This window comes from Gadus morhua, chromosome 17 (assembly GCF_902167405.1).
Source record: "Gadus morhua chromosome 17, gadMor3.0, whole genome shotgun sequence".
NCBI classification, from domain to species: Eukaryota; Metazoa; Chordata; class Actinopteri; order Gadiformes; family Gadidae; genus Gadus; species Gadus morhua.
This window is the reverse complement of record NC_044064.1, coordinates 8,496,308-8,506,307: the sequence shown is the minus strand read 5'-3', so window position 1 is coordinate 8,506,307 and position 10,000 is coordinate 8,496,308. Positions and strand designations below refer to the sequence as shown.

Below are 10,000 nucleotides of genomic sequence, written 5' to 3'. Positions count from 1 at the left end.
TGTTGTGGCCTTTGAGACACTCGACTCCGACTCCACCGACTCCGTGACCAAGATTATCAAGCTATCAGCACACATTTCCAACAAATAAAAATACAATTTGTATTACAATCAAAGTGTTATAAATAAAATATAACTATAAATAAATGATTAGGAACAGTGAGAGAGGCATACGGTGCAAATATGCATAGCAAGATATGCGCTGCATGTATGCAAATATTAAGTGGATAAAGTGATCCTAAGTGACTATTGGTGAATACGTTTTAAAATAATGTCTTAGGCAGCAATCTTTCAACTAAGAGTCAAAAAGTTGAACACTGTGTAGAGTTGATATCGTACATAATTTGGTGTTTATGAGGGTTAAGAGAACAATTTTTAATTGGCTAATTGAGATTCACAAAAGATATCCAATGTTTATTTAGGTTTTTCTTGGTGAAGGACGTTTCTAATTTCCTGTTCCAGACAATATAAATGGGTAATGCAACACTGATTGAATGGAACATAGTACGATAATGGGATAACTGTTGTTGTTGTTGTGGGGCAACGTTAAAAAAACCATAATTCATCAGTGGAAATTGTGGAAGAAATAATGGCTGATATAAACAGACACTTGGATGGTAGGGTCGGTGAACGACAAAATCACAGTTTACATCAGGAGTCACATTCATACAACGGGCATTTCAGAAGAATAAAGCCAGAATAATGCACAGCCACGCCCGGTTCGGTCCAGCGCCTTTATGGGAAGAGCAGTATTACGCTCGGCTGGCCTCTATGCCTTCTCATTTTATGCTCCCCGTGTTTGGATTAGCATCCAAAACCGTGTTGAATTGGATTTTCTTATTTAACTGCGGGATTATTATGGACGGGGTACACTTGAAAATGAGAACGCCGCACGTTTTCTCGACGTGTCTATTCCCCAGAATAAATAAAGGCGAGCTCCATAGGTGGATCAGACACTCTGACGCCCATGGGGACCCCCTCTGCAGACTACACAGAGCGGGGAGTTACCGAGGGTAGCTAGCGAGCGACGTGGCGGAAGGTGTCAGAACGCAGGAGGTGTCAGGAGGAGATGGAGGGAGCGCGCCGGCAGATAGCGAAACCACGGCCGTGGTTTCGCTATCTGCGGGCGTGCGCCCTCCGCCACCTCCTGACACGCTCCTTGCTAGAAGCAACCCCTTCGCTCTTTTATCATTCTCCCCCTGGCTTCATTACCAGCGAGCTCCTACCCAAGACGAATGCGCAACGAGAGAGCTGCACGAGAGGCAGAGGGTGTGGGGCGAAAGGGGGAGAGGGGGGGGAGAGAGATTGTGGATTCGACGGGGGAGAGAAACTCAGGAAGAAATATCTATTATTTATGCACCCATGAACTCGCCGCCCGGAAACACAACGAAAGCCCACCCTCTCGTCCTCCTCCCACCTCCCCTCCCCCCCTACGACATCTCAGCCCCCCCCCCCACACACACACACACACACCCCACCCTCCCCCCTGGGTGCAGGCCGGATCAGAGGCTCTTGTCTTTCACCCCCCCCCCCCCCCCCTCCGTTCTTGACAGCCAAGAGCGTTATGGGAATTACCGTTGCCATGGCGAAAAACTCCCGCCAGCGGGCGAGGCGTCTTGGAGGAGAGAGGCATTGATCTTGATGCGTGATTGACAGGTGGATCTGAGGAGGTGATAGGTTCCGAGGGGAGTGGTAACAGACCCTGGGTTAGAGCTACGATGGAGGGGGCTTTATCCGTGATGGACTGGAGTCACTGCATGTGGTCGCACCAATCCGTCTATCCGTGCTCAGTGTTTTTATAGAGTCTGTAATATGGAGCATTCCTATTTGTGCCTGTATCTCAATGTATAGGTACGATTAAAACTCCCTTCCATCCTAAATCAACATCGATAACGTTAAATTAACTCATGTGAAGTGGATAGACAAATCCTAAAATCCTTTAGGTGTAGGTTGAGATTCTAGAAGAGAAGGTAAAGATCTAAAGACCAAAAAAATCTCTTCGTATAGTGCAACAACAACCTCAATATACCACTACAGTATTAATGCTCTCTGTGACGGACAAAATCCCTCCACCAACATTGCGCATTCTCAACCACCCAACCTTTGTTTTGAACAGAACTCGAAGGCTAACCCGAAGCGGCTCCAAACCGTCTCTCTTATGTCTATATAACAATGGGTTTGACTTGGCATTAAGAAGGACCGCCTTGAGGAAACCTCCTAATGCTTCGTACAAAGCGGATGGGTGTTTGAAGCCCCTGCGGTGGTGGTCTGTCCCTCTTCCAATACACACACACACACACACACACACACACACACCGAGCGCTGTAGCCTGGCAGAGGGGAAAGCAGCTACTGGGTGTGTGGGTTGGGGACGGACGGACGGACGGACATGCAGACCGGTCTCTGCCAGCCTGAAACAGGACAAGCTGACCGTGAAATAAGGCAAGCCGCGCTGCTGAAGGCACAGGAGACTCTTGGCTCAGAACACCTCTCTGGGACTCCCGCCTCCTGTCCTCCTGAGAGAGGGGGGGGGGGGGGGTACGGTCTGTGAGGGCGTCTTGTGGGAGGAAGAGCTTCGTTTTGGACCAAAGTGTTCAAGGAGCTTCAGCCTCGTGCTTTAACACATGCTGTGGGCGGGGCCTCTCCTCCCGCCCGCCCGCCTCCCCCCCCCCCCCCCCCCCTCCAGACCGGCTGAAGCTGCAAAAAAACAGCCTTGGCTCGGGAAGGACGGCGGGATCCGAACTGGCAAGCCAAACTACCCCCCCCCCCCCCCACCCCCTCCTTGAGTCATGTGACATGCGGCGAGAGCTTGCGGTGGCCAACTGTGGCTCAGATGGCGTCGGTGGGAACAGATTTTGCAGCCCCCCCCACGCAGCTGTCGCCTCTCGTCTGATGGCATGCCGCTTGATGACGGAGAGCGAGGGGTTTGGGGGCCAAGGAAGTCTTTTCCCTGCTTCAGGTGGGCCGCATGCCTCGGCAGACGACAGCCAGATCCCAGCACTGAGACGATAGCACCACAACGCATCAAAAGCACTTTCTCTTTGTACTCGTTGACTAAAACTCAAACCATAAAAGATCACGTAGGTGTGAAAGCAATGCGGCCCAAACCGGTTTACCGACATCGGACGAATGAAATGCGTGGGATTTGACTCTTGCAGTAGATTCAAAAGGTGAGGCAGGATGGAAACAGGGTTTAAATAATAATAAATCATTAAATAAATATATTCATTAATACATATTTTTTATCCATAAGGGTCATAGGTTTCAGGTGAAATGTCTAGTCAAACACAAAACTGGCCAAATTCTGTGTTTCTAGAATCTCCAGAATATAGTTATTTTAAATGATCAGAATATGAAAGTAAAGTCCAACAGAAATAGTGGAAGGAAACTATTTTCTAGATGTTTGGTCAAGGAGACTGCGTTGTAGACGTCAAAGCAAGGAAACGAACAGCCACGACGTCCAGAAAAGGAAAACATCATTGGATTACGCCTAATACGAAAAGGAGAGTGAGACAAAGGTAAATCACTCTTTTTTTGACACGTATTTTCACATTACACCATCGAGTCTGAGATTTCCCAAGAGGTGGGTCACAAAGCGATAGCTCCATTCCCAGCCATACCCCTCCAAGGCCACTCCCAGCGTTGGGACCCCACCACTGATCCCTGCTGCCCGCATAAAACAAACCAAGGTTTTTTTCTCGTTCTCTGCAGGGAGAGGTGGACAGAGAACGAATGCTGGTTTTCCATTAATCATGGCAGGCAGGTGGGCAGAGGGAGCTCTTATTTGGCTGACACCACCATACCCACCCTGACAAAACCGCTGAACAGTGCGGACGCCAGATTTCTCTATTGCCTTTGGTGTAACGGAACAGCACCTTAAGACCCGCTGCTTGGCTGGCCCCGACGACAGCTCATTCACCCGGATGGAGGAGTTGGCACACGCTACAGAACTTTTCCCAGAGGCAGGGAGGGAGGGAGAGAGAGAGAGAGAGAGAAAGAGGGAGGAAGGGAGAGGGAGAGGGAAGAGAGAGAGGGAGAGGGAGAGGGAAGAGAGAGAGAGAGAGAGAGAGAGAGAGAGAGAGAGAGAGAGAGAGAGAGAGAGAGAGAGAGAGAGAGAGAGAGAGAGAGAGAGAGAGAGAGGGAAAAGGAGAGGGAGGGGGAGAGGGAAGAGAGAGAGAGGGAAAGGGAGAGGCAGAGAGAGAGAAAGAGAGAGAGAGGGAAAGGGAGAGGCAGAGAGAGAGAGAGAGAAAATAAATCCATCCAATCAGAATTCCAAACAAATCCCAAACACAAGAGGAGATGGAGATTTCAAATTAAATGTGCAACCTTTCAGTAAAAGGATAGACATTTCTAGAACCAAAGCAAAACCAAACGTAAAGTGGTATCCTGTGTCGATTATGATAAAACCAGCCGCGATGGAAAAACTATGTGCTGCGAACCGAATTGAAACACTTCCCTTTGGGAAACCACGCCAGTGGGGCCGCGACCACATAGCCGGCACACACAGCACCACACTATGGGATCTTTGTTTGTGAGCCTGCGGCACAATAAGTCACAATGGTATTCACTGGAAACGGGGCAGGGGAGGGGGAGGGGGGGAGAAGTCAACAGGGGGACGATCAAGACCCCTGGGGAATTCAACCCGAGCTACAAGAGACCCCATTGAGAGCGAAAAACTTCATGACACAAGCTTGACCGTGAACTAGACTCTGGAGAGAAGTGGAGTGGCCCCCAGCCTGTCACCCAGGCGTCCACGGTGAAGTCTATCAATACACCATTGAGGTGCTGGAGGATGGGGAGGGGGGGGGGGGAGGTAGGGGGGAGGAATAGCAAAGAGAAAGGATCGAGACAAAGAGAGGGGACATAATGAGACGTCGAGGAAGCTGGAGGATGTTAGAGGGTAAGGTCAGAGCACGGGGAGGTTCAGACTCGCAGACGACAAATTCCAGATGAGGAAGAAAGAATGCAGTCATTCGTTTATTAAAAGCCGCGGAGAAGATACACAATCTCTCTCCATCCGTGAAAGATAACCCCCCCCCCCCCCCCCCCCCAAGCCCCCCCCGAGGCTGAACGCATTCCCCACAATCCAGACCACACACACACAATTTTTCACAGTCTGGTAAAAACAAGACGGCAAAAAAAATCCATTAAAATCAGCGAGCCCATTTTTGCCCATTTCCAAAAAGTTGAACTAAATTGATTTTGTCGGAGCACAACAATAAATCCCCAGCCAAATTAAATTTGGGAGGTTGTTGTTTTGCATTTCTATTTTGGTTTTTAAAGCTGCACTTCCATGCCAGTGTGTAGTGCAGAACATGTACATGAAAACACACAACGACACACACACATACACTCCCACAGACACACCAACACACACACACACACACACACCAAAACATTCACATGCAGATGGAAGATTCATGAATAAACCAAGTGTTCTGCATAAACACGCCCAAGGATATAAAAGCCAACCACAAATCTCGGGCCACGGTTGAAGCAAAATGCCTGACCCCCACCCATCTTAATCACAACCAAAGCATCCAACCCAGTCAGACTAAACACTGGCTGAAAAGGAAAGAAAAAACATCCCATAACATACAAATAAGAACCACCAGGTCCTCCGGCGGTTGCAAGTCACTTTGGGTCACTCATCATCGTCAGCTCAATTCATATAATCCTCCCTCACCATGGAACTTATACGATGGGGTTTGGTTCCACTGGCCGGTCGATGTGGGGCTTCTTTAGGTATTTTTTGTGGGGCGGCATGTGGCTCAGGAGGTAGAGCGGGAGTGTGGAAGTGTCCCAGAGCAAGACGCCTCACCCTGCCTGCTCCTGACGCGCTGGCTGTCGCCCTGCGTGGCTGACACCGCCGTCGGTGTGGGAATGTGCGCATGAACGGCTGAATGTGAGGCCATATTGTAAAGTGCTTGAGTGGCCACTGGTTAGAAAAGCGCTGTGTAACTGCAGTCCATTTGCTCATGGGCATTTGTGGGTTGATGAGTGGAGACGAGAGAGCTTGAGAGCAAAACCCCCAAACAAGAGGATACTGGGACTATCGCGCACGTTGAAAGAACGTGTGTCTCCGGGGGGTCGCCGTGTGGGCACCAGCCCTGCACGCTGCCCACAGCTTGTGCAACGCACGGCCATGCCTGTGATTATAAAACCTCGGAAATAAACACACCATTATGACATCATTCAATTTTGTTCTTTCTAATTTCCCCCATTCAAGAAGATGCGCAGCCCGGGGAAGTGTGTGTGTACTCCTACGACTGCAAAAGCTTTTAATGACTTTTAATTATAATAATAATCATAATTTTTTGTCGGGGCCTCAGAGCAAGCGATTACATCACGTACGCGGAGCGCTTCGTTTCATTACTGCACATCACTTTCCATAATAGGCTTGGTTTAATATCGTTCTGTTCGTTTTCTCCACTGTGTTTCCCATCCATCCATCTCTTATCTCCCCCCCCCCCACCTGGCCTCTGCCTCCCTGCAGTATTGTTTGCCTCCGTCAAGATTCTGATCTTCGCTCTCTCCGCAGTCTTCCTCGGCGGTTCATTAGCCTTTTGTTCTCCCGCTGTTTTTTTTTTTTTTTTTGTTCATGAATATCTGATTCGCTGCTATAATTAGGAGCCTGTGATGCACAGGGTGGCATGTTTACCCACATGAGATGAAGAGACGGACGCCTCGATCGGAGTGTGGGAACAATAGAGGGTGGTGGGGGGTGGGAGGCGCGCCCTAAAAATAGACCTGGGTAAAAGACCACGTGTGTTTTATGGTAATGAAATTGACAAAGGATTAGATTTAAAGCACGCTAACACCTTTGGAATGAACCCACATACTGTATATGAGGTCTTTAGATAAGAGATATAATACAGGGCGGGTATTTTTGGTTCCTTTTGCCAAGCAACAGACACAGGAGGAAGATAGTGGAAAGAAAAGACCGGAACAAAGAATAAGTGACAGAAAGAAATGGGAAACAACTGAAAAAAAGAACGCATTGAAAGATAGTGCGAATGAAAGGACCTAGAGAACTAGACTAACAAGCAAAAAAAAGTTAAAGAGGGATGCTAGTTAGAGAGAGTTAGACGGAGAGAGAGAGACGGAGAGAGAGAGAGTTAGACAGAGAGAGAGAGAGAGAGAGAGAGAGAGAGAGAGAGAGAGAGAGAGAGAGAGAGAGAGAGAGAGAGAGATGTGTGTGCATGTGGGCTGCACACACACACACACACACACACACACACACACACACACACAGCTAATTGCATGCACTGGCATGAATTGGTGACAGAAAAGTAAGCTGGGTGAAGGTATGCCGGCAGACAGGTATAGAAAAAGAGAGAGAGAGAGAGAGAGAGAGAGAGAGAGAGAGAGAGAGAGAGAGAGAGAGAGAGAGAGAGAGAGAGAGAGAGGGGGAGAGGGAGGGGGAGAGAGAGAGAGCCCATGGTGGGTGCTGGGAATGCCACCAGCAAGCAGGGGGCACCGAGAGGATTATGAGAGGCGGGTCCGGCAGGCTCCTGGCCCTACCCTTCAGATCTTCAGGAGCTGGGCTTTGAGACGGCAGGTGAGCAGCTTTTCATCAACAGGGGGGCTGGGACACAGAACCCCTTTCCCCAAGCTGGTGCCAAGCCATGTGTATTGGCTCTCAAAGGGGATTCCCCTCTGGGTCTGCGACTTATCGATGCCACACAGGGCAACCAACATGTGCTAAACGCGTTGCCGAGTCGAAATATGAACAAACAAGAATGACCTTTGTGAACCGACCGATAAATCCACTTGCGTGGACACACACATGGGCACACACACACGGACAAACGCACATCCGCAGAAAGACACATTTGTGTTACACAAAGAAGTTTAAACTGCCTCTTTAGTGTTCCTAGACAGGAAGAATAAGAACCTGGAAGCCTGGAGGGCAAGTGATAAACAGAGGGCGTGGGAGAGCGGCAGAGCGAGAGAGAGATAAAGAGAGCGGGAGAGAGAAAGACAGAGAGGGAGAGAAAGAGTGAAAGGAAGAAATGAGAAACCACAATCCTATGGTTGTCTCCACTTTTATTGTAAAACTATACGCGTGTGTGTGTGTGTGTGTGTCCTATTTCTCGCCGGAAATGAAACGCGAGTGAGACTGACAAAATAGTTATTTTCCATGCCTTGCCTCTGAAACCCTCTCTGATCCCCCCCCCCCCCCGCCCCTATAACTCACCCACAGATCCCAACGTGTGGGTTGGGGAGTTTACCCTATGGTCTGTTCCAGCCAGAGTGCGTGGGCACACTGACCAGACAGGAAACAGATCTACACTGCAGCATGTGGCTCCGGAGGGAGAGTGGGCTAGCTGGTAACCGGAGGGTTGCTGGTTCGATCCCCAGAGTGCCGACGAATCCCTGAGCAAGACGCCTCACCCTGACTGCTCCTGACCAGCGGGCTGTCACCCTGCAATGGTTGATGGTTGATTATTTATGAATGTTTGCATGAATGGTTGAATGTGAGGCAATATTGTAAAGCGCTTTGGGTGGCCACTGGTTAGAAAAGTGCTGAATAAATGCAGTCCATTTAACATTTATACTGCTCCCTCGACCTGGCCCAAGGCAGGGCTGTCTTCCTTCTCTTGGTCTGGCTCTTCAACCTCAGACCAGCACACCCCTCAAATCAGTCAGATCAGGAGCCAAGAAGGGATTCCAGTTTCCCAGTTGAATTCATCCCTGCCCCTTCCACACAGTCTCACAGGCTCTGGGGGGTAGTGCCCCCCCTGAGAGGATGACATCACAAAGGCAGAAGATCAGAGTTAGTTTTCATCCCATCGGGGCGGCGGGGCGGTTATTCTGATGAAGGGCAATGTGATGAGGATGAGGAGGATGAGGGCTATAGACCTTGATGAAGAGCAGAGGAGGGCCAGGGATACCTCCCCCCCCACCCCCCAGAGGAACTAGAGGAGGTTGCCAGAGAAACGGACGGATGGATTGATAGGCGAGAGACAAAGGCACATGGGTAAGTTCTGCTACCAAGAAGTACAAGAATAGGATTCATTGGGCATGGGTTTGCCTTCTAATTAGAATCGTATCGTCAATGCATTTATCAAACAAATATTTAGTTGTTGACCATTTGACAATATGGCGAGCCCCAAACTCCTCCTTTTATTTCTCAATTTGTCACACAAAGGTTCCGAACACAGATCTTTCCGCCAAAAAACACACACCTGTTTAGAAAGGCTTTGATAGACACCAGCTCAGCAATACTTAATGACTGTGATGGAGTACAAATGCACGCCGATAGAGATTTGAGGACTCAAAACATTGCTACTTCTCCCTCACTCTGTCGTTGTCTGACTCTGTGCTACTTTTTTGGCATGGCAACACAGGAACAGAGAGAGAGCGAGAGCTATTCTGAATGCGGGCACCGTTCCCCCTTATTTAGTAGATACAGCTGTTGAGGCCGAGGCCAACAGCTGTTCCCGTCGGTATTACCATAATCCCTGCTGAACTCCCCCCCCTCCCCCCTCATCTCCCCCAACACCCCCATCCATGCCCTCCTTCCTGTTTACCACCCACTGTTTACCACACACACACACACACACACACACACACACACACACACACACACACAGAGACACACACACACAGAGACACACACACACAGACAGACAGACAGACAGACAGACAGACACACACACACACAGACGCATACATGCATACACAGACACATAGAAACAGACATACAATACACACAGACACACACACACACACACACACACACACACACACACACACACACACACACACACACACACACACAGAGACACACACACACAGAGACACACACACACAGACAGACAGACAGACAGACAGACAGACAGACACACACACACACAGACATATACAGACACATACAGACACATAGACAGAGACACATTCCCATTCTCTCCCCGATTCAGTTATTTTGCATTTAGATAATCTTCATTTCACCCCTTTTCTTGTTTATTTTGCTCTTCTTTTGCTTCAGAATTATTCAC

The 10,000-nt window shown here is 49.2% G+C and overlaps 1 protein-coding gene across 6 annotated transcripts in view; it reads right to left on the bottom strand.

Annotated features, from left to right (window-relative positions):
- sorcs2 (sortilin-related VPS10 domain containing receptor 2) overlaps nucleotides 1-10,000 on the bottom strand; it is a 161,472-nt gene that overhangs the window by 134,394 nt on the left and 17,078 nt on the right. The gene's annotated exons all lie outside the window — the stretch shown is intronic.